Below are 25,982 nucleotides of genomic sequence, written 5' to 3' on the forward strand. Positions count from 1 at the left end.
TACTGCTCAGATAGTATGTGCTGAAAATCAGCGGTTTGTTTGAGTGGCATGCGTACTCATTTTGTTTGGTGGACAGATTTCTTTCGCAGTCCTGGCTGACTTTCCTGTAACTGGCTTCTGTGCTTCGCTCCGTGTTTTGACTCAGCCCTGCAGCTCTCAGCCCGCTGTTCCTCACGCCACTGATGGTATAGCTGAGCTCTGCTAATGCTGTTATTAATCTGGCAATATATACCAGGGAGGTTTTATAATTGCCACGATTCTTCTTTGCTCCGATCCATTTTCCAGCTCCTCAACTGGTGTGGCAGCTGCAAAGCACAGTATTTAACCGTGAGGCAGAGAATCGTTGCCTAGACTTAGGATTTTACATTCTGTCGAGGCTGCAGGGAAAGTGGTCACGTTTTCGGATAGTATTTGAGTTTACAGATTCCAAGCAAAAATTTTTTTTTTATCACCCGTTATGTAAAATTTAAACATCAGCTGAATTGCAGAATTTTGAAAATTTTAGGGTGGCACCCTCAAGTCGTTAGGAGTGAGTTCTAGATTTCATGTTTTAGTTACTGTAAAGCTGGTCTTGTTTGGATTGAAGAATTGAATAATGTTTACTTTTCAAAGGATACAACTCTCATCATCGTGTGTTCTGTTTAAACTGTCCACAGAGAAGTATCCCGAGAGTGAAATAGTTTCAAATGAATTCCTAAAGAAGAAATGCTGATGGTTTTAAATGAATGTTAGAGATTGAACTACTAAGCTTCCATATTGCACATCATAGGAGGCTAATCCTGGGGACGCTAGTTTACAAAAGCGAGTGATGCACTTAGGAGGCTGAGCTGAACTGGGCAGGGAACAAAACATGACAGAGTTGTCACATGTAGAAATAAGCGATTCCAAGTTTACAGTCAGTGGGATGCTGCCGTCCTCCTAACAGATTTTGTGGATCTTACACAGGTTTTAGGGAGGTCTGTGTGTTTTCTTAAATGTTCCTTGACTGCTCCCCCCTTTTTTTCTAATATTTATTTATTTGGTTGCGCTGGGTCTTAGTTGTGGCAGGCGGGCTCCTTAGTTGTGGCACGCAAACTCTTAGTTGCAGCATGCATGTGGGATCTAGTTCCCTGACCAGGGATCGAACCTGGGCCCCCTGCATTGGGAGCGTGGAGTCTTATCCACTGCACCACCAGGGAAGTCCCTTAACTGTGACAGTGACTTTATATTGTATGGCTGGGTGTGTGTGTGTGTGTGTGTGTGTTCACGTCGGTGGGGAGAATCAGCTCTTGTGACAAATAAGAAACAGCAAACATTGTTCATGTTGACTTAACCGTTTGCTTAAATATTAGTATTGGGTCTCAGAGTCAACATGCTCGCAGGATGGCTTTGTTTTCAGTAAAGGCCGTGTTAGAAAACTATCTGCTCTTCCTGAGAGCATTTCTGCATAGCTGTCAGAAATCTGTATTTAGAAACGTACCCATATTCTTAATTCTGGGCATTGCGATAAACGATAGTGTGGACTTCGCAAAGACTATTTTCTGCACACATAGTGCTTGTGATGCCTGCGGAATTTTACCTGTTCCCTGAGTCTTTGGGGAACCATTCAACCCTCTTTCCTTAGTTTCCTTAACCTTTTTTTCATTATGACAGTCAGCGTGAGAGTTTGCTTTTTCTTTACTTCTGTGATTCAGAACCCAAATCTGGCTCATCTCTCCGTCCTCTGTTTAGTTTCATATTGTACTTTAATCTTTCTGAACATCAGTATCTGTCATTATGGTATTTAAGCTCTCGGAAGAATCCGGCAGTTGCCAACTCTTTGAGAAAATAAAGCACTCCACCGTTGTGGTGTTCTGCTTAGGCCTAGTTAAAAACTCATTATTTGGCTAAGGTTGATTTAGGTGCTGTTTGTAATTAATAGCAGGGACTATCTTCTTTGTTGTGAGGAGCATAACTTTGGTTTTAGAAAGCTTGATCATGTTTTTTTTCTCCACGGTAGATGTGAAAAGAACCAGGAGAGTATGAGAACATTTATAATATTATCACACAGTGATCCCACTGTGCTGATGTATCCAAGAGAGAAAATCCGAAAGAAAGCATTAAACTGCAGCAAGAGGCCATTTCTGGCATACGGTGCTGTTGGCCCAGCGAGATGGAAGAGGACAGAAGTGTGACATACAGATAGTGGGGAGAGGTGTTGCCTGCACACTGCAACACCCCAGTGCCGGGGTGGGGGTGTGTAGACCCTGCAGTGTAGACACAGCTGGCTCCACTGTCCTCTATGGATGAAGACAGGCCCTTGCTGAGAAATAAAGAGTGTAGACTCTCCCCCATCAGGTTCACCTCCTGGAGTGGAGGTGCAGCGACTCGGGAGGAGTTGTTTCCCCAGCAGAGGATTAGCAAGTTCAGGGCAGCGTTTGAAACGTGCAGCATGACTTTTAAAGTCTGGTTCAGAGCCCGGCGCTGGTCAGCTCCATCGCGGCTGACCAGATGTCGGGGAGGACTTCTTAGAGGGGAAGGCTTTTGTTTCCTTGAAAGTGAACATCTGAAATAGTGTTCGCGTTTCTTCTTAGAAGCACAAGAGAGAGAAATGCAATAGGGAGAACTTGGATTTTCAACTAGGCAGTCACTCTGGTTTTCTTATCCCAATAAAGGAAATTTTGTTAATTGCGTTCAGATCCTAGAGGCCAGCTCTGTCGACTCCTGTACGTTTGATCATAGGAGGCTCTTCCGTTCTGTGAACTGAGAACTGAATTCTTTCTTCCATCTGTGACATTGATCTAAATCAGGCTTTCTTTTCTTTCTACTAAATTTTTCAATTATCAAGAGGCTAAAGAATAATTAGACTGAAAGTATTACTGGGGGAAAAAATTAAACCACTTCCGCTAAAACTGACCCAAAAAGATAATGGGAAGGAAAATGATATTTGTAGGCGGGTCTGTCTGATTCCCTTTGTACTTGATACGAATTCTTTTAGGAGTTGAACATAGAAGCATGTGTGCATTTGTGCAACTTTTGAGATCTCTAGGATAGAGAATTCACTTCTCTAACTGGAATTTATTTAGCATGCAGATGGGGGTAGATGATTGTTTTATGTACGCCTGGTATTGCATGATGGGTAGGTGTGATAACTACGTACAAAATTGAAGTCCACGGGGTGCTTTTATGGCCGCAGGCTGGAAATGGCATTGGATTTTCTTAGGGCTTTTTCATGTCCATTTTGATGAATCTATTTATTACTTCTATAATGAGTAGTACACATGGTTGGTTAGCCAAGGTATTGAACTTTATCAACCTTGGCTGAAATTCACAATGCGTGCCAAACTTGTTGTAACATGTAAGAAATTACATCTGGGCTAAAAGGTTCAATAATGATTACTCTTACAATGGAATCTTTTACAAAGCATGGGATTTCACGATACGCCTCTGCTTTTTAAAGAGTATAGTGATACAGTGAAACAAGGAATAACACAGAGCTGAAAAAAAGGATCCGCTTGTGGTATGGATTCAGACTTAGAATAGGTTCCTTCGACTCTCAGGACGGGGTGAGAAAATTTTCGGATCTTGTCTCCTGGGTTACGTGTACTCTGGTGTTGGCTCTTACACGGCTCTCTCTTTAGACCTCTCTCGAGCGAGCCTTAATCACGTGACTTGTGAACCTTTTGGGTCTAGAAGACAAAACCTAATAGTGTGCTGTTATATCCCATCTGTTTATAAATTCCAAACTGATTTGAAATGTGCAGCCACACTCTTCTTAAATTACAGTGACACGAGGTCCGTAGAACGTTTTACTCTAATGAGAGGAATCCAAGCTCAGATTGGTCAGGTCGCCCGTCAAGAGGTGTGGAGGTTTCAAGGCCCCAGCAAATAACACATTTTCCCCCCTTTTCCAAGTTATGAACTGATTGAGAAATAGGACACAGTGTAAGGCGAACAGAAGGCTAGTGCATCACCTTAACGCCTGGCCCTGCTGATATTGGGGAGCATGGCCTCTACGTGGGGGCCGGTGGGCTCTCAGATCCTGAGCCCCAGAATTTGACAGGGGGATGGGTTGCTGCTGGGTCCCACCAGACCACCCCCCCCCCCCACTCCGCAGCAGGCACACAGCAGAGCAGAGTGGGGCGTGTGACGTCTGTACGAGGAGAGGAAGGACAGGGCCCCGTGGGTCCTGCGCTCTCTCCTAGATTTCCTAACCACACAGGCTGTCCTGCTGCCAAGGGCAGGAGTCGGGGAGGATAAGAGGATGTTAACACAAGTGGGGATCCCTTCACCCAGAAAGACGTACCTGAAACGGGAAAGCTGGTTAAAATTATTAAGCCTTGGGACAGTAAGGCTGCAACATGCATGTGTATCCACTGCCGGGTTTTATTTTGGATTGTGAGCCCTCACTCTTTCTTGGATAATTAGACATGCTTTTTTTTTTTTTTTTTTTTTTTTTTTAAACTTCTATACTTTTCAACTTGGTAACTCTGGGGCCTTGTTCCCTGTTCTTAACCCCTGAGTCTCAGTTTCCCTGTCCGTGAAGCCAGGCACCAGGACACCAACGTCATAGCGTTGTGAGACGTCAGTGAGATGAAGTGAAGGCACCCAGCGTGGTGTGTGTCACTTTGTCTTGTTCACCATGAGTTTCCTTATCTTTCATTTTGTTACTGGGACTAAGTTTTAAACTTAGCTTCTTAACTTTTTATCATGGGCACTTTTGTATGGACGCCAACACAGAGGGAATTATGTTTTTGCTTAAGAGGTAAAAAGGAGCTGGTGTCAGGTGCACCCTTGTATGAAATAGGGAAGGAAAATCAACTGCGTTGTAAATTCACGGACCGACCTGTTGAGGGACGCCTTCACTTGTCACCGTCTCTGTCCCACTTTGGGAGTTGGATAAATATTTGCCTGTTTTGTTCGACTGCCCTTTGGCAGTGGACGCAACTGCCGCTGCACAGCAGAAGGGATTTCTGCAAAGCCATGGCTTTGTGTGCCCCACTTGGACAGTGTCCACACTTAATAGACAGAATAAAGCAGGCCTGTCTTTTTCCACATCCATTTAGTTCAAGCCTCAGCCTTTCCCACAGTGCGTGAGCATCGTGAACCACAGACACAAGACGGTGTGAAAAGCGCAGCCCAGGGAGAGAGTGCCTCTCTCCAGGGAAATGCGAATTCTTTGGAACAGATCAGCTTTCCCAGTGGCCGGAATGATGACAGTTGTCTGGAAAGTGGTTGTCGGCCGACCGTCTGAATGGCTTGCCCCACCGCCTCTGGGAGAGCGGATGGTGGCCCTCGCTGTAGGATTGCAGAGCATCACACGGCCACGCCGCCCCCCTGGTGCTATAGTGGGAGCCACCCGGCGTTTGCTGACGGCACAGCCCGCCTTTCACTTATTCTGTCTTCGATGAAATATTTCTCTTTATTTCTATTAAATTTACTTCTCGTGTTAAGAACCATGCTATTGTACTTGCCAACGGATGTTCACAGCATGCACCTAATTTGTTTTATTTTTTATAATGCTTAATCAGAACTCAGTTGAGCAGTTAGGAAGTGTGTTATAGGGTCAGCTCAAAGTAAGAATGGGAACACAGAAGGGGAGAGGAAGATGAGCCTGGCCCGGCCCTTACTCTTCAGGGACTCAAGTGTCAATTCCTTCTGGGTGCTGGTCTTCTTCCCTTGGTAACAGGAGAAGAGAAGAAGGGGGGGAAAAAAAAAAGGAGCAAACATCTCTGGGTTTAACTGAACTTTTCCAAGAAAGAAAGATATAAGGATCATTATCCCTTGATTATTTTTAAAAAATGGTTGAATTTTTTTCCTGCATGATAATAAAACCCATTTGGGGGCGGCCAGGCCACTCTGAGTAGCCAGCGGGCGTCCGTCTGCCGTCAGGAGCGATCCCCCAGCTGCGGCAGACTGCAGGTAATCATTGTACAGACCATGTGCTCATTGCAGCGGGGGAGCGGGAGTGAAGTGTGTAGCACGCCTCCACCCATGTAAGAGGGGAGCACGTATTGAAGACGGGCCTTCTCAGTTGCAGTCGTCATTTGGCATCTCTGTTACCTACAGCTGCTCAGAGAAGTTTCTACCAGGCAACATTGCTTGCAGCCCTTAACATCTGCACCAATAAAGCGTCTGATGCAGACAGCCTGTTTACACCTTTGGTTGGCTGAAGCTTTCATGGTGTTTTTGGTCAAGAAAGGTACACAGCGCCAGTGATCAGACCACATCTAGAATACTGTGGTCATTTCTGGACGGAGCACAGACAAGCAAAGTCATCGAATCCCGTCCTAGGAGCACCTGTTAGTTAACTGGTGGAAGAAGGGGTTGACGTACATTAGTTCTTGTGATAGTTCTGCTGGAGAGAGATGAACCTGGCTTACTTCGAGGGACAGAGGTGGGACCAATGGACCGAGTTCTGTAGGGGAGCAGCATTCAGCCGATTAGAATGGGGTGGGAAAACTTGGATAATGATTCAAGTTTTATAAAAACTACACTGGTAGGTTTGTGTTCTGTATTGAAAATGTTTTAAGAGGTTTTCGTCTTAGCTTGGTCCCCCTCCCCGCCAAAAGCAGAACCTGAGACAGGGGCTTATTTGTAGGTAATTTGGGGTGTGACCTCGGAGGGCATGAGTGAGGGATGGAGGCTAAGCAGGGCAGGGGCATGTTATGAGTCGGGCAGTGCTGTGGGCCGCTGGCGCTCAGTCCAGGGACTTGCTGAGGAGGCTTATGAAGTGCATCTCAGAGCTGCTGGCCTGTGCAGTGAAAGGGGAGTTGCATTTAGCCATCGCCTCCCGCCCCATCAGATCGGGGTAGCCCCATAGGTGTTAAATGCCCTGGGTTTTTTGGGTTTCACATGTGTGGGTCCCGAGCAGGTTTCTGCGAGTGTGCCATGCTCCACGACAGGAATTGGGGGGGGGGGTGCCCACTGCAGCTCCAAGTGAGGCTGTCCAGTTGCATTTGTGTGAAATCTCTTGACAGCTGCACAGAGCCGGTGGCCGCAGCAGCAGCTGGGGTGAGATGGGACCGGGAGAGTGAACGTGGGTATGAGAGGTACCCAGGACAGTCCACCCCAGCACCATCACATGGCATTCTCCGTGTGTGTCTTCACATCATCTTCCCTCTGTGTGTGACTCTCTCTCTGTCCAAATGTCTTTTTTTTTTGGCCGTGCTGCGCGGCATGCGGGATCTTAGTTCCCCGACCAAGGGTCGAACCTGTGTCCCCTGCAGTGGATGCGTGGGGTCTTAATCACTGGACTGCCAGGGAAGTCCCCAAATGTCTCCTTTTTATAGGGACATAGGTCAGATTGGATTGGAGCCCACACTCATGATCTAATTTTGACTTGATCACCTCTATCAACACCCAGTTTTCAAATAAAGTCAGCTTCTGAGGTTCTGGGGTTAGGACTTGGACATACGTTTTTTTTAGAGTGACACAGTTCAAGCTGTAAGAACCATGCTGTTAAAGAAACATTGCTTTCTACTAGGGATGCTACCAGATGAACAGCAGTCAGTCATTCAACAAGCCATTCTTGCAGCAAACACTTACTGAGCACCTACTGTGTACTCGCACTGTTCTGGGACCCGGGGATACAGCAGTAAACAAAACATTCCCACCCCCGTGGAATGTACTTTCTTATGGCGATTGATTTTCAGAAGGAGTTGTTCTCTTGTCTTCATCACCCATTAGGAACCAAGCAGGGAATTGCCTCATTTCCAGAAACAGAGCAGGCTGCCTTGAGCAAGTGAGTTCCCCGTCACAAAGGTGCTGAGCGTAGGCTGGGTGGCTGCTTACAGATGCTGCTGCAGAGGTGACTTAAGTGCTGGGCAGGGCTTTGGATGTGTAATGGTTGAGTTCCCCTTCTGACGCCAAGATGGTCAGATTGCGTGGATGGACCTGTTCTGAGACTCCATCAGTTTTGTCAAGTACCATACTTGGCTTCTTTCTGTAAAGCTTTCAGGGGGAGCAAACAGTGTTTTCACAGCTTTCTCATTAAAAAAAAAAAAAATTCCAGGCTTTTGGATTTTAACCTTTTTTTTGCACCCTTTACTCCTTTGAGAATATCATGGGACTTCTGGCTTCTTTCCACAGGGGGAAAATCAATGCATTTGTAGCCTGGCATTTCTGTGCAAGTTTGGGCGGGAGGGAAGAATAGTCCATGGATCCTGAATTAAGAAATCCTGATAGTTTTCAGGAATTACAATCATTAATAGCAGTTAAATGCACATACTTTCTTTAGAGAGTGCTTTTATTCATAAAAAATCATTGAATTGAATAGAATTAGAAATAAAAATATTCTTAGAGAGGTTTAAGTTTTTATTGTCATGGTTGCTTTCCTGATAGAAATTTATCAGCATGTAATTAATAAAGTATTATTGATTTCAGAATTACCCTTTGCTAAACAATGGAAATTTCCTAAATACCTGGCAGGTAATGAAAAAAAAAATTCAGTTACTGACAGCCTGTCATAGTTGAATCTAAAACCTAGGGGCAAAATACATACATTCTATGTAGTTTCCATTTCTAGAGCCTGGATTTCTAATTTCTTCCCTATAAAATTTTAATTTTTTCTGTTTTTTTGAAAGATCGGCCGCCCCCCCTCCAAATTATTGATTTCCTTCTTTTTATAATCTCTTCATAGTTTTGATTTTCACATGGAAGGTAATTATTAAAATTCGTCTTTTGGTGGTCAGTAAATGTAATTGATTTAAGAAAACTGGAAAGATTTGGTATTAGAATTAGCTGAACACCCAGGATCTGACATTTAGCGTCTTATTCATGGAAGGTCCATGATGAATGTTTATGGAATTGAATTCGGGCTTTGCCACACTTCCAACAGCTTTTAAAAGTGTAGTAGTTAATGCCTCTGTGGAAATAGAAATTACTCAAATATTACGTGATGAAAAACTAATGTTAGTTTACTTAGAACAAAACTGTGTAGCAGTGTGTTATAGCCACAGGAACTCCTCAGCCAAATGTTAAGTAAATGCAGTGAAAACATTTGTAAAAACATCATGCTACAAAAGAACGAGTAGTGCCAGATACCCCGCAGTAGCTGGACGCTCAGAGACACATGGGTTGTGAATCTCACCACTGCATTCACGGTATCTTCGTGATCTTTCACCTTGGATGTGATTAATTACCTGGCACACCAGAAAAACATCGTTTTGCTTAAGCATTGGTTGCGTGTAGGATGTTGCTTGACATCACGATTGTGGGTGAATCACTTGAAATAAATCCTTTTCCTCGATAGACAATGCTGTGCTCCTTTCCACAGAAAGATGAAATCAATACCGTTACCTGTAATGGAGGTTTGCATTTTTCTAATTTCTTATTTAGGCTAATGTGAGCAAAGATGTTCAAATTTCCATTTATTTAAACAAGATGGAGTTCTTGCTATGCTGAAGGAATATTTTTAGCTTAGTAATTTACTTAGAAACTGCCTCATTCAATATTTGATGTTAAATTTGAACTAAAACACAGAGCATCATAAGACATGGGTTCTTACATTAACATTTTGTTGGATTGGAAACAGAATCAACACATTAGTCATCTTAATTCATTTAGGTTGGCTTTCTCCAGAATTCTGGAATCCAAAAACAACACATTTGTCAATTTTACACACAAAGGGAGAGGCAGGATATAGTTTATAGTTAAACATCCAGCTTTGCAATGAAAAGCTGATGCAGTTACAGTAAGTTGAATGAAATTCAGGGTGAAACAAACAGTGTAATAAGATTTTGATGCAAATTGAATACTTTAAAAATTTGTTATTTGTTTATTTTTGTTTAAATTTATATTTGTTTAAATGAGATTCACTTTATAGAGACTTTTATAGAATCTCGTAAACTGTCTAAAATTAAGTTTTCTTTGGTTGTTATCCACATGAGTTCTGAACTTGGCTGTTGTAATTATTAACATTTTCTTTCGTAGAAAATCTACAGGTCAAGGTCGCCTTCTTGTCCTCCCATGCTTTGTTCTTGTTTGGCTTCAGGTCAGCTTAGAATTGAATGTTAAAAGTGCATTGTCTATTCCAGGGGTCAGCAAACTGTGGTGCGTGGGTCAAATCCAGCCCTTCCCTATTTTTGTAAAAAAAGTTTTATTGGGACACAGAGATATTCACTCATTTACTTACTGTCTGTGGTTGCTTTCATGTTTAAAACAGCAGTGACAGAGACCATAGGGCTTGCAAGGCTGAAAATATTTACTGTCTGGGCCTTTATAGAAAATATTTGCCAACTCCTGGTTTATTTTTTTAACATGTGTTTCTCATATAGGGATTCCTCTGATAAAATTTCAGAGTTGTTAAGAGAACAAAGCTCATCTCTCCTAAAGAATTGGTATGCTCTTTTTCATTTAATAGAGAGGGCACTATATTCTATTTCCTTTCTTTACCAACGTTGCCAGGAAGCTCAGAACTAACATTTAAATGCTCAAGTAAGAAACTAGTTTACTTCAGATTCCTGGTAGATCAGATTTTTTTTTTTTTTCTTCTTAATATGGGTACACATTTTCCCCTTTTTAGAAAAATCAACTTTTTTGAAGTATTAAGTTACATATAATAAAACGCATACATTTTAATTGTACACATGAATGACTTTTGACAAATGTGTATACCCAGGGAAACCACCACCCCAACCAAGATACAGAACATTTACTTCTCCACGGAAATTTTCCTCCTGCCTCTTTGCCCCAGGTAATTTGTCAGTCTCCTCCCCACCTTGACCCCAGGCAACTACCGATTCTTAATTTCTGTGTTGCCTGTGGGTGTTTATTATGCAGTGCTTTAAATACTTCTTGGGAGGAGTTGGGGCAGTGATTAGCAGTTGAATAGCTCAGCTGCCTGAGTAGCTAAGGTTCGTTGATTCTATGAAGTGTCCTGCACAGATTTTTAGATTTCCATAGGAGAATGTGAAACGTAAATCACATGGAGAGCCTTTTAGCAAGTGTTGTGTTAATAGGAAGCCTAACGTATTGAAAACTTGCTACTTGTCAAGGATTCTGCATAGTTATTTTATTTGATGTTCCTTACAGCCCTGTCAGAATACATCTTAATATCCCCCTTTATGGTTGAAGAAAGTGAGGTTCTTAGAAGTTAAGTGTATTAGTTTCCTAGGGCTGCTATAACAAACACTATAGACTGGGTGGCCTAAACAACAGAAGTTTATTGTTTCACATTTCTGGAGACCAGAAGTCTGAGATCAAGGCGTTTGCAGGGTTGGTTCCTTCTGAGGGGTGTGAGGGAAGGGTCTGGTCCGGGCCTCCCTCCTTGGCTTGTAGATGGATATCTTCAAGTTCACATGGCATTCTCTCGGTATGTATGCTGTGTCCAAATTTCCCCTTTTTATAAGGACACCAGTAATATAGTATTAGGGCTCACCCCAGTGACCTCACTTTAACTTGATTACCTCCACAAAGACCCTACCTCCAAATAAAGTCACATTCTGATTCTTAGGACTTCATCATAAGAATTTTGAGGCAGGAGACATGGTTCAACCCAGAACACCCAGCATCCTTTTCAAGGCTCAGAGGTTCCTAGAAAGTGGCAGAGGCAGGATTCTAACTCAAGTCTGACTCCCAAGAGTAGCCCTTGCAGGATGGTGCTAAGAAGGGGGGTGGTGAGGGGGGGGACCAGTCCTCAGAGAGCAAATGACAACGTCACCATGGGGGAAGCTGTAAGGGGTTCTAGAGGCATCATGTCCTAGAGGCCAGTCTTTACTCTTCCAGTGAACTGTTTGGCCTTGCCTTTTCTGAGCCTCAGTTTCCTTATCTGTATAATGGGGATAACAGGATCAAATACCATGGTGCTGAGGACAGAATGGGACTGATGTAAAAGTGGTGTGTACGTGTGAAGTGCTAGACAGCGTGTGTGTTGGAGAAGGTCAGTCCTGGGCATTCACAAGGCCAGAGGATCTTCACCTTGAACAAGTACCGCAGTCCCCCGAAGGCTTATTAGAACACAGAATGCTGGCCACAGCTCCCAGAATCTCTGATTCAGCAGGTCTGGGGTTGGGGCTGGAGAATTTGCGTTTCTAACAATTCTCAGGTGGTGATGCTGGTCCAGGTACCACTCTTTGAGTAGCAAGGAACTAGATCTCTCATTTTTTTTTTTTTCCTTCAGCTCTCTCTTTTTTTTTAAATTTTATATTTATTTATTTATTTGTTTGTTTTGGCTGTGTTGGGTCTTTGTTGCTGTGTGTGGGCTTTTTCTAGTTGCAGCGAGCGGGGGCTACTCTTCGTTGCGGTGCGCGGGCTTCTCACTGTGGTGGCTTCTCTTGTTGCAGAGCACGGGCTCTAGAGTGCACGGGCTTCAGTAGATGCGGCGCGTGGGCTCAGTAGTTGTGGCTTGTGGGCTCTAGAGCGCAGGCTCAGTAGTTGTGGCGCATGGGCTTAGTTGCTGCACGGCATGTGGGATCCTCCTGGACCAGGGCTCGAACCCGTGTCTCCTGCATTGGCAGGTGGATTCTTAACCACTGCGCCACCAGGGAAGCCCCTTCAGCTCTCTTAAGAGAAACTCCAAGGAGAAGTTAGATTTCTGATAGAAGTCTCATCTCTTCCCCCTCAGTTACTTGCCTCATGTAAGAATGACATAAACACTTACATCTTACTTCCTGGTGGTTGAGGCCAGGAAGCTGAGGGAACGTTGACTTTTCTCCTTTTAGATCTAGTTGATCAGGTCAAAAGCAGCAGTGTTTTATTCGGTTCGATTGCTACAGCAAACTACCACAGACGGGGCAGCTCCAACAACAGAAATTTGCTTCTCATGGTTGTGGAGGCCAGATGTCCAAGATCAAGGTTTGAGCAGGGTTGGTTTCTCCTGCGGCTTCTCTCTTTGCCCTCTTGATACCTCCTCCTTGCTGTGTCCTCACGTGGTCTTTCCTCTGTGTGCACCCATCCCTGGCGTCTGTCTTCTTATAAGGGCACAAGTCCTATTGGATCAGGGCCCCACCCTTATGACCTCATTTAACCTTCATCACCTCCTTTAGGCCCTGGCTCCTAAATACAGTCACATCAGGGGTTAGGGCTCCACATATGAATTTTAAGGGGACACAGTTCAGTCCATAACAACCAGTACGGCTCCCGATCTGTTTTTCCTCCGAGAAATTCTTTGATTGCGTGTTTACTTCCTATTCTCCATCTGTCTCAAAGCACTGAAGAAAATCTAGTACACCTTGCCTTCTAGAGCCTTTAAAACATATGTGCTTGAGGGGCAGACTGCATGCTTGAGCCAAATAAAAAAATCGAGCTGAGCGTGCTTCCTCAAGCTCTCTGATCTGGGACGAAAATCTCCACTGGAGTCTTTTGCGGCTTCTCCCCAATGGCATGGGCTCCCGCTGCTGGGAGCTGGGAAGCCTCCAGGCGTGCAGGTTGAACAGAAGTTCTGTGCAGGCCTGAGTCCTCTGTTAGGGCTCGGGTGCCTTCCCTGACTCTGAGAGTGCTCCCTCCTCTTCGAATTGAAGTTAAGCCTCATCCCGAGTCGTGTATGTTACCTATGTGGGAACTCCAACTGTGACCCTCTTGGCCCAGAGGCAGCAGCAGCTGCACGAGGGGAGCCAAACGCAAACCTGTAGCTGACGGAGGCCCCAGGAACCAGGCAAAATCAGCCCCAGCTGGAAGGCACTGGGCACATCTCTGCCATCCACGTCAAGCAGGTGCATGATCACGGTCATGGTTAGATCGCATGTTTCCCGAGAGGTATACATTTCACGATTGGTATGTTTTGCCAGTCCTTCATCATGGTATTCCGAAACAGAATGTTATCAACCTGAAAACAGACAGCTCTTTCCCCTCTCCCCCTTCCAGCGAGTCTGACTTGGTTTAGGCAGCTCTTCTTAGATAGCTTAAAAAGCGATGGAGAATTTCTTTTACAAATTATATGTCCCCTGGGGACCCAGGCACTGTAATCACTGGGGTGTAATACCAGAAAGGTAAGCATCAAACTCGTAATGATTCCTTGTGTTTCGTTCTGGGCACCTTGGCTTGTGAAAGGAAATGAAGAGTTTTGTTTACTTCCTCTTCTGGAAAGCTAGTGTTGCTGGTACCTTCTTCCCAGGATTATTGTGGACTGTCTATTGCAAGAGAACTCACCTGAAACAGAAACTTTTTTTTTTTTTTTTTTTTTTTACTATTTTCGAGTTGAATTGAAATGATATCAGCATTCGTATTTTTAAAAAAACAAAGCAATAACAGAAACACACACACACAGCTAAGCCACAGTTAGATTTTACAGAACTTAAAAAAGTGATTATATTAAAGATGTCCTGGGAGAGCGTGGTCTGATTATATAGCTTATCGGGGATACTGTTTTTCTTAATGACTACAAGGTAAGAGTTACCCTTCGATTAGGTGTTTTTTGCATTAAAATCAGTTTGCTTTAAAGTGCTGTATGTTTTGTCTCCTTAGTGTATCATTCATTTTTGTAGTTAGCACTTCTTAATCAGTAAATGGTTACTTCTCAGTAAATGTCTGGTTACAGATTTTCTTTCCACATAAGGGGGTATTGTAGGGGTCACTGATTTTAGGACAGGTCATGATGGACCCAGAGAGCACAAGGTTAATAGAACTTTCTCCCTGCGCATCTAGCTTTCATGACTGAATTTAAGTGAGGCTTCTGAGAAGTTGCATCGTACAAAGTGAAAGTCAATTTGGACCCTTTAAAAGTGAGCCTCAGAAAAGTGCTGAATTTTCCCAGCATGGTGTTTTGATCACCTCTATATGACTTTGGGAGCATAAAGAATTTAATCTTTTCAAGAGGCAAAGTCCTACACTACTTTTTTAAAAAAGGTGAGAGCCAAGGTCGATCAGAAATTTAAAAAAAAAAAAAAAAGGGCCTGAATTAGAAAAGTAGTTAACATTGCCACATTGAAGGTGTAGGCTGGAGCAGGCTTTTCGTTTCTGGAAGCTCTCAATGGACTAGAGGAGTATTTTTTTTTTTTTTTTTTAAACAGTTCCATCCTGACCACTTCTTAATTGACAGGAGTGGAAAATATGTTGGTAGACAGGCCGATCGTGGCCGCTTCGGTCGTTAAGAAGGTAAAAGAAAGGGATCTCTCTTTGGACAAGTGCGGGTGCAGAACCTACGTGGCTGCCCTGTTTGCTCTAAATCAAAAAGAACCTTGTCTTGAACAGAGGACAGAGTAACAGCGGCTGCCGTTCGTGAAAGGAAATCCTGGCCCAGCTGTGAAAACAGTGAACCACTCGGTAATATAATACAAGTGTGCTTGTGAAGTCAGAGCTGGGTTCTCTTCTCCTCTTGAAGTGGCTATAAATTCATCCGTCAAAGTAAAAAAGGCCAAACTTCAGGGTAAATCTTTCCACTCATAACCACGTAGAAACACTTTGGTTCTCTTAGTAGATATGGCTGTGAGTGCGAGTTAGAAAAGGTGACACCATAGGGGTGTGTGTGTGTGTGTGTTTGGTGTGTGATTTGTCAGTTACAGAAAAAGTCTTGCCTTCCAAAGAACGTAAACTTGAACAGAACAGCGTGTGCTGGGTTTGGAATTATAGAGCCGCTGTATTCTTTCCTTTGTTAATGACAGTGAGTGAAAGAAGCTTTATCTTGTTGAGACCTTTTAATACATAGTGGTCTCTCTGTCCAATAAACTAGATTAAAAAATTTTTTTTACTGGGAAGCCTTTGTTTTTGCTCTTCTGTTTCATCCTATTTTTTTCTTGCTAAGGACCTGGGCCAAATTTCTAAAAGTGCCATGCACTTTGTTAAAAAATCCAACGTGGTATGACTTTCTTCTTATAGGGGGTGGTCTTTATCTTTGATTTTAATAAGGATAGTCCTTTCAAGTTTGGCACTGAAGCCTTTTAGAAATTAAAGAAAAAATTTGAGCATAACTTAGAACGGCCATGGTGTTAAGATTGTCCCTTGTAAAACAACTCATTGGTTGAAAGCATAGAGGCAGGGTTAAATTAAGTCCATACTTTTAAGTTATTGACCTTGGAGAACGTGGAGAGAAAGTTTATTTCTCTGGATTAGTTTTCCTGTCTCATAGGCCTTACACAGAGAAGCGTTTGTGAAAGCGAAGGATGGTGTTAATTCTGAGCCCCGTGATGAAATATTAAATAAGAGAGAAGATAATTTGATAATGCCTCACGGTTTGGGGACAGATTCCATAAAGTAAGTACTTTTATGTAACAGAGTAGCTGACGAGGCCTCAATTCTTTACCTCGACATGGTAACACAGAAAAGAAATAAGCATTGGTAGACTGTTGACATTGAGGCCCACGGCATTTGGACCTTTTCTCTCTCTTTCAGAAGGACAGTTGCTTAGTTTAGCTTACATTATGCGAATGCTACAAATGTAAACATACCTCATAACAGCCACAAAGAACATGTATGAAATTCTCTAAGTCATATTTAACAGACAGAGTTAGCAGACAGTGGGCCGGGTGAGCCGTGTTCCAAATTCGTTTTTCCTGCCCTCAAGGAGCTCCTAGTGTGTGCCTGGAACTCACATGGTGAGTGTGGTGGTTTGAGGGCCCCCCTGCCTTGAGCTCAGGCTACACCACTTGGGGATCCTTCTCCATTTTTGCCCTCTGATCTCGTGAGTCCCCTTAACCCCTGGGATTGTCGGTTTTCTCATCTGTGAGGTGAGGAGAGTGGTGCTTCGTAGGGTTTCTGTGAAGTGTGCCTTCGATTAGATAATGTATCTCATATAGCACCTGGCACAGTGCTCAGTAGGTAGTAACCCACCCCCGGGTCCTCCTCCTCACCTTCTTTTTACAGTCTTCTCTGAAAACAGAGCGTTTGGAATGAGAATGGGTTTTCCTTTTTTCCTTTCTCCCTTGTCTTGATTTCTCTGTATTAAAGTTTATAAAGGCTTAGAAATGATCCACTAGATACCATTCAGTTTTTAATTTTGAGTTTCTTACCCTAACAAGCATGCACACACGTGTTAAAAATGGAAACAGGATAGATGTTATCAGATGGAAAATAAGGCTTCCTTGCCCCTGACCAATAATAGCTCTTTTGCTGAAATTATCAGTGTTAACGCATATTTAAGCACGTACGTCCCCTCTTTTTGTTTCACCTGTGGGATCATACTTGCCGGCTAATCTGTACTTTGATTTCTTTTTTTTCTTAATGACAGAACATGGACGTGTTTTCTTGTATCTCCATCTCGTTTCACCTCGTTCTTTTCTGTGCGTGCCATCAATTTATTTCACCTAATTGATGGACGTTTAGGTTGATTCCAGGTTGTTGGCTGTTACAAACAATGCTGATTGAATATTCCTCTCACATGTTTTGCTCATGTGGGCAAGAATATTTATAGGCTGCATTTCTGGTTGTGGAATAATTGGGCGAAAGGGCACGTCCACGAACAATTGGATATAGTCCAGTTGCCCCCAAAGATGTTGAGCCATTTTATAGTCCACTCCGCAGCCCCTCCCCTGTTAACCTGTGAGGTTGCCTGTTGCCCCCACGCCCTTACTGACACGGATACTGCTGGATTTAGTTGCGCTTACAGAATCTGCCTTCTGTGGGTTGCCTAGCACCATGTTAATTGTAATCTTTGGGTACTTTTCTCACTGTGATTCCTAACACACTGGAATCTGGACTGTTCCTGGCAGGTCAGGTGAGAACTTAATTCAGCCAGCTCAGTGGCAGCCAGCACTAGTAGGCAGCCTGGGGTCAGTCTTGTCTCTTGAGAGATCCCGGGCAGTCAGCTGGAATTTATAGTATAGCTTTACAAAACATTATGGTGTCTGCCTTATACTGCCCAGAGCATGTACACGCAGCCTGTCGACGTTTCAAAAAGATACTGCAAGTGAACCGGTCATTTCCTGATTCTCTTTTCTCATCGCTTGAATTGGCATCCTTCTTTGGTAAATATTTATATTTAGGATCTTATTTCTGTTATCAGGGGTGTGGAGGAGCCTCTGTGTGGTACTTGTACGTAGCTGTATAGAATGCCTACATGTAAAAGCAGGGCTGGCTGTGACTCGACTTCTTCTGGAGAGGTCTGTGTAGTTCTGTAATTTCTTACGAGTTGGAAGCTGTGGTTAGTGTTCGCTGAGCACAGTCTCTAAGTCTTTGGATTATCTGGTCGCTGCCTTTGCGGTATTGATCTTAGAGTTGTAGTGACTGCATATCCTCGAGTTTCATGGGAAATGCCCTTGGAGCATCAGATTTCAGTATCGCGGTCAATGTCGTATCACCGTAACTTTGTTTACATTAATCGGATCAGTTAGGAAAGTAAGGTCCTTGTGTTGGTACTCATAGGAGAATGTGGGTGAAACTCGCATCCTTAAAGCTAGTGGTTTATAACACAAACATTGCCCCCAAATTTGAATTGTCCCAAGATCTAACTCAGGATGAAAGACATTAGGCTCATCTTCTTGCTCTGCACATGTCAGTCGATCTCCAGGGAGGGAGATGCCTTGTGCTGGAAGATTCTGCAACTTGTGGATTGGTTCTTAGAGGTTCTATTAGTGGTATGTTCTAGGGGCGGGAGGTGGGGGGATGATGGTGCAGAGGGGAGAAATCACCATCTCTGTGGTGATCTTTTATTTTATCTTTTATTTTTTAAAATCTACTTATTTATTTTTGGTTGCGTTGGGTCTTCGTTGCTGCGCACAGGCTTTCTCTAGTTGCGGCAAGCGGAGGCTCCTCTTTGTTGCAGTGCCTGGGCTTCTCACTGCGGTGGCTTCTCCTGTTGTGGAGCACGGGCTCTAGGTGCTCGGGCTTCAGTAGTTGTGGCACGTGGGCTCAGTAGTTGTGGCTCGTGGGCTCTAGAGCGCAGGCTCAGTAGTTGTGGCGCACGGCCTTAGTTGCTCCGCGGCATGTGGGATCTTCCTGGACCAGGGCTCGAACCCGTGTCCCCTGCATTGGCAGGTGGACTCCTAACCACTGCGCCACCAGGGAAGCCCATGTGGCCTTTTAATTGGGTACAGTTACAAGTAACATTTGTCTCCAGCGCTTCACAATTATAAGTTAATAATAACAACCCATTAGAAATTACTCTGTTGTAAGCCCCAGCTCCTTTGGGCATCTTAATAAAAATGATAATTAAAACCATAATTTACAGTAAATGGGGACGCTGCCCAAGTAAATCCACAATTTGGAGAAATTAAAAAACTCAAACCAGAAGGAACCTTCCAAGCACTGGAGAGAGAAATGGCCTCGTTCTTAGCTCCGACTTCAGCAGGAACTTTGTTAGTATCTTTGGGGCCTGGCTTCCCACCTTGATGTTCTGTGTGCCTGGGGATTCTGTGATTCTGTCCCCATCTATCCGACCTGCCTGTGAGTCTCATTGGGTGTGGCCACTGTTCTATCCCCTTCCATCACCGGGCCCAAACCCACCCCTCCCCGGATTCCCTGTCTGGGTAGACCAATTGCCAACCTCACCCATGGCATGGATGGCATCCCTGGAGACCTTGGATACTGCCTCAGACTTAGACTCAGGCTTTCTGCTTCCCAATGGTTTTCTAATTTTCCCCTTAGCTGTTCAGCATAAGAAGGTATCTCATCTCTGCTGGCTGATTACAAGGCTTCAGTATCTTCAGGCAGTCCGTCTTCTGCATGACCACCAGAGGTATCTTAAATGGATTAAATAACAACAACAGTAACAACAGTAATAATGATAATTCATAGTGCTACTCTATGCCTAAATTCTTGCCAGTCTTTGGTCTTGTTTTGCCATGCACCCAGTCTCGTTTTTGCTTGACCGGTTCATTTTTATGCCCTTTGGTCCCAAAGTAGTTCTAGGTCCAGAGTTTCTGTGACCACTCAGGGACATTTGGGAAATGCAGGGTAGGTGGGAAAAGGAACTGGTACCACAGACCCAAATCCCTGCAGGTCCCTGCATCATTACCATTGTATTTTCCTGTGCAAAGCTGAGCACTGCTGCCATTTCTTCCAGGCATTGGTAGCAACCTGGCCTTCTTGTGCTTGACAAAGTGGGGTTGGACACGCCTTAAAAAAAAATCTCAAGCAGATCAGTGTGAAGCCTTCTTTGAGATACGGCAGATCACACGTGAGGATTCGGACTGAGGCAGTTTCATGGTCAGGCTTGAGCCATTGTCTCTAGCAGGGATCTTGCCCTTAAGATGTGCATCTGAGCATCAGATGCCCACAGTAGCCTGGAAGGTGATGCCAGCCAGCATCGGGGGTGGTGACCGTGGCCAAAAGGAGAGCCTAAACCCCGTGTCTAGCCTGCAGTGGCTCCTCAGCCCACCTGCTGTTCACCAAGTGGAACTGGGGGCCCAGTATGTTCCAATTGTAAGCTTTTACAGAGAAGCTGGACATCTAATCCAACTTCTCTGGAGTTTGGATATATAATCGCCCCAATTTTTTAATGCTGGCAAGTAATTTGTACTAGGAAGGAAGGGAGAATAGAAGGATGCAAGAGAGGGCAGGACGGAGAGAGAGAAAGGGAGGAGGGAGCCAATATGTGGGCCAAAGGAAACAAGTCTGTGGGCTTGATTTACCCTGTGATCACCAGTTTGTAACCTCTATACTAGACACGGAAACCTAGTGTAAGATAAGCAGGCATTTAATATTTTTTTGGTATGTTTTCCCTTTTCTGGTACTTTAATGTTTGTATGCAAAGCTTGAAACCCAAGTCAGGGAAATATTAAACCTCCACAGCCACTTGGTTTTCCTGATTGGATCAGACGTAACAAGTGCTGGAAAACCGATGATGCCCATTGTTTTAAAACGTCTTCCATTATTTTCTTTATATTATTAGTTTTAAATATTCCTCTGGACGCACTCTTGCCACCTCCATGCAGTTAAGCTGGTTCAATTTAAACATTGTCATAAAGTTAATTTTTTATAAGATGAATCAGGTTATTAAATTTAGTAAACCATTGCCTTCATTATTTTGTGCAAACTTTGGCACTGTGCAGTATTGGCTCAGCACTACTACATTTAGCTAATTAAACTGGTCATCAGCTGCGTTATTATGGGAGTGAGGGATGCTATCCTCATGGGCTTTTCCTGGATTTTAGCAGTAGGTAGCATTATTAAACTTTTTTTTTAATTTATAAAACTCCACACTCAAGAGATATGGTTTACTATAAAAGTGTTACTGTCCTTCATGTTAAACCGTCATCTTTTGAAATATCCCTGCTTTGTTTTGCTCCAAAGGCACTTGTACAGGGTAAGAAGACAGAGTTGTCCGTTGCAGCTTCTAAAAGTAGACTAGCAATATGTCACACGTGGCTTAGATAAAGGAAGATCGATGTAAGACTCAGAGTGTAATTTTACATGACACAGGGACAGATGGTTTAACCATAGCTGCAGTCAGGAATTATCTAAAGGAGAGAGGGCGCAGAGTGCTGCCCGCAGCCTGTTGCTGCCACGGTGTCAGATGTGCTCTTTTTGGTAATAAAAAGTCCTTTGCCATAGGTTATTTTGTCAAGTGAGACGGCGTGACTTAACAAGTTTGTCTGGGAAAATAAATTTTGATAGCAAAGGGGCATGCCCTTTTCCCTCACAGATTTCTAGGTAGTGTCATTCAAAACTGCAGTGAGCAGTATCTTTGCAGGATTCCAGTATTTATTCGTTGTTTAAAAGGAAGTTAGAGGGCCATCAGTACTGTTTGAAACAACTTGGGTTGTTTTAAAACAGTCCGGAATTGTAGCCTGTTAGCAGCCTGTAAGGACATTCATTTCTTTGGCAGTTATTTATTGAATCTTACTGGGAGGTTAGTCCTATGGGCCATAGACATGAAAAAAGCACAGATTCTAAGGAGTTTACGGTTATCCTGGTAAATTAGATAAATAAAGCCCCGGGGCCTGTCTGGCCCTGCGTTGTATTGATGCTTCTTCAGTCCATTAAAAGTATGTTTGCTAATGAATGACCATCTTCCCTCACTCCCCTGTGTGACTTTTTTTTTTTTTTTTTTTTTTTTTAACACTCTTGGATGAAAATCTCATGAGAAATATGTCTGATGATTGTTCTGACCTGGAGATTTTGTAGGGACACAGAGTCCATCATTTTCAACAAGATCCGGGTGTGAAAAGTCCTGTGATTGCAAGTGAAGTCGTTCTTGGCCACTTCATGCTATACCTCCGTATGGCTGTCAGCATTTCATTAGCTTGATTGATGTAGCACATCAGTCAGCAAGATTTTGTCCCATGCCCACACCCCTCCAGTTTTGGAACAGCTGGGCTACAAAACCTGGTGTTTTACTTCTCTCTCTTTCCCCAGATGATCTGGGTGCCTTTTGCTCACTGGGGATAAGGGGTGAAATTGGCATCATGGATCCAAATGAGTAAATTTCAGCTTGTTGTTTCTTGCCTTGAAGATACAGCTCCAAGCACCTTTTTTTTTTTTTTTCCCGAGCACCTTTTAGTACAGACACCAAAGAGGAGACAAACAGATTTAGATGTGCAGTATTTCAGATTTGAAATTTTTTGTGTAATTATTTTAACCTCAGAGTCAAGTATAGAAGGTGATCCTTAGATAATGGTAAGTGAATATCTTGGGATATAGTGCTCGGTATAAACAAAGTTCAAGTGTGTTCTTTAGCCAGTACTCAGACAAATGGAGTGGTAGATCTTGTAGCTAATTTCTTTAGATTCTGGTTGGTCTTAAAACCAGTTAGCTCATGGGTTGCTGTTGGGAGCAGACCTAGGAGGGAGTTTTTTTCATTCATGATGGCTGTACTATATTTGCTAGTTCATATAAATCAGGACTTTGCACTGAACTGGATTTTGGAAAGGATTGGGAACTAACATTTGTTTTCCCACCTACTGTGTTTATATTAGGTTCCTAGTGTATGTTTACTATTCACTCCCCATTTTAAGAAAAATGACTGAGTTTCTGATGGGTTAAAGGCACAGCCTTAGGTCTGATAGCTTATAAATAGCTGGAGCTGGGTCAACACATATGTGTCAAACTCCTGAGTTTGAGTTTTCCACTATGCTGTGCTGGCTTCCCTTGAGGAACTAGTTTATATAAATAGACTGGCCTCCATGAAGATTAGATATATGGAAGTGATATGAATGCATGACCTTTGCTTGACTCTTTCACATGGCAGTCTCAGTAAGATAATGATACTCTGATTGTTCATACATATTAACATTATCTTGGAAGCAGTAATCTATGATCATTTGACATGGCTTTGGCTGAATTACATTGCTACTTCTCTACTAGAATTGATTGCTTTGTTGTTGCCGCATACTCTGTATGATTTTCCACATAGCTTACAAGATGTGGTATTTTACACTTCAGAACAATGGGGTGATGTTCAAGCTCTGAAATTAGATCCTCCCCTCCCCTCCCCTCCCCTCCCCTCCCCTCCCCTCCCCTCCCCTCCCCTCCCCTCCCCTCCCCTCCCCTCCCTCCCCTCCCCTCCCCTCCCCTCCCCTCCCCTCCCTCCCCTCCCCTCCCCTTCCCTCCCTCCCCTTCCCTCCCCTTCCCTCCCCTCCCCTTCCCTCCCTCCCCTCTCCTCCTTTCTCTTTTCACATCAGCAATGTCTAAGAGTTCTAGTTGCTCCCCATCTTTGCCAACATTTGGTGTGGTCATTATTTTTATTTTTAATTTCTAAAAAAATTTTAGCCATTGTAGTAGTAGGTATGCAGTATTATCTCACTGTATCTTTAATTTGCATTTCCCTAATGACTAATGAGTTCAAGCCTTATAAAATAGTTGAGTTTTTCTTCTTTTTCTATTCTGTGCAAGAGTTGGTGTAAGGTTGGCATTTTTATTTTCTTAAACGTTTGGTAGACTTTACTGTTCAAGACAAATGGATCCAAGTTTTCATTTTGAGAATTTTCTTTAAAAATATAGATTTTTTTCAGTTCTTTCTCTCCTTGCAGCAATTTTTAAGTGGTGTCTTTCTGGGAATTTGTCTTTTTCACCTATATCGTAAATTTATTGGTATAAAGTTGTTCACCATATCTTTTTATTTTTATTTTTACTTTAAAAACATTTTATTTTAATTTTTACATTTTTGGCTGCGTTGGGTCTTTGTTGCTGCACGTGGGCTTTCTCTAGTTGTGGTGAGCGGGGACTACTCTTCGTTGTGGTGCGCAGGCTTAAGTAGTTGTGGCTTGCGGGCTCTAGAGCGCAGGCTCAGTAGTTGTGGCGCACGGGCTTAGTTGCTCTGCAGCATGTGGGATCTTCCCGGACCAGGGCTCGAACCCATGTCCCCTGCATTGGCAGGCGGATTCTTAACCACTGCGCCACCAGGGAAGTCCCCATCATATCTTTTTAATAGGATCTGTAGTGATGTCCTTTTATTCTCCCCCGCTATCTGCCATTTGTGTGCTCACTTGTACACTCAAGTGTGTGTCCTGGTGCTCTCTTGCACACGCTCTCTCTCTGTCTCTCTCGCTAGCCCTTTTTCAATTTTATTAGTTTTTTCAAGGAAGTGACTTTTGGATTCTTTGTTCCTCTGTATTTTATGTTTGTTTTATTTTTGTGAGTGTCTTTATTTTCATTACCTTCCTTCTGCTTTCTTTAGGTAATTAGCAGCTTTAAAATTTTTCTTAATAGATGCTGAGCTCATTTTCTGTTCTAATATATGTATTTAGGGCTGTAGATTGTCCTTTATCCATGGCTTTAGCTGTGTTCTGTAAGTTTTGATATGTAGAATTTTTGTAATAATTCAGTTTAAAATATTTTCTGATTTTCATTGTAATTTTTGGAGTCACAATTTCTTATTTAGAAATGTGTTGCTTAGTTTCCAGGTAAGGGAATTTTCTAGGATCTTGTATTGATGTCTAATTTTATTCTACTGTGGTCAAGGGCATACTTTACAATTTTAATCTTTTGAAATTTGTTGAGACTTCTGGCCCTGCACATGTTCAATTTTGGTAAATACTCTAAGTACTTGAATATACATTTTGCTGTTGTGTTCAGTGTTTAAGCATATTCAGTTATTTCCAGTTTATCAGTTACTTTCAGATCTTCTATTATTTCCTGTTTATCGACATTTTTATGTTACTGATATGTTAAAATCTTCCACTCTGATTATGAACTTCTCTATTTCTCCTCTTAATCCTGTCAACTTTTGATGTGTGTGTATGTGTATACATTTAGAATTGTCACATATTCCTTATGGATTAGAACTTACCATTATGAAATACTCAGTTTTTTCTCTTACAATACTTCTTTTGGTTCATCTTTACATGGTATATCTTTTCCCGTTCTTTTAATTTTCTTTATCCTTATGTTTAAGGATATAAAACATAACATACACACTTTTGTAAGGAGCATATTGTATATGTGTGTTTTATTCAGTCTGACAGTCTTTGTCTTTTGATTGCAGCTTTTAGTCCACTTTAATGTAATTACAGATATATTTGGGGTTAAATATACCACTTTATTATTGGCTTTCTATTTGTCTAACTTGTTTTACATTCCTTTCTCTTCTTGCCTTTTTTTAAAAAAAATTATACTTCTTCCCCTTTGTATTAACTGGTTAAATTTATATTATTTTACTGTTCTCTCAGTGGTAATTGTAGAGATTACATGTCTCAGTGGTAATTGTAGAGATTATATTTTTGACTTATTAAGGTGTCATACAGATTAGTACTTTATCACTTCCTGGACAATGCAAGGGTCTTAGAATACCAAGTACTTACCTCCTAGGTTATTTGTCATTATTATCAGTATAGTAATGCTCACTAGGTATTGTAAAATTTACAAACTATCACTATTATCATTTAGATTTTTTCATCTGTTTACCCTTTATGTTACTCTGTCATTTTCCGCATCTCCAGATTTCTATCTAGGGTCATTTTCCTCCTATCTGAAGAGCATTCTTTAGTATTTCCTCTAGTGTAGACATGCTGGTGATATATTCCCTCAGCTTTTGTATGTTAAAAATTTTGTTCACCTTTATTTTTGAAGGGTGTTTTCACTGGGTGTAGAAGCACCAAATGCTGGCTCACCTCTCTTGGCTTTTCAGCTTTTCCAGATGTTGGCCCCCCAAATTCTCAAGCATAGTGTTCCTCTGATGCCTTCAAAGAGGGTGTGTGTGTGTGTGTGTGTGTGTGTTGTTTTGTCCAGCTTTTCTAATTGTTCTCAGTGGGAGGGTCGGTCTAGGAAACCTAGTT

At 42.8% G+C, this 25,982-nt stretch overlaps 1 protein-coding gene across 1 annotated transcript in view; it reads left to right on the forward strand.

Annotated features, from left to right (window-relative positions):
* WWOX (WW domain containing oxidoreductase) overlaps nt 1-25,982 on the forward strand; it is a 974,128-nt gene that overhangs the window by 30,897 nt on the left and 917,249 nt on the right. The window lies entirely within an intron of this gene.

The sequence above is a fragment of the Balaenoptera musculus genome, chromosome 19 (genome assembly GCF_009873245.2).
Source record: "Balaenoptera musculus isolate JJ_BM4_2016_0621 chromosome 19, mBalMus1.pri.v3, whole genome shotgun sequence".
NCBI lineage: Eukaryota > Metazoa > Chordata > Mammalia > Artiodactyla > Balaenopteridae > Balaenoptera > Balaenoptera musculus.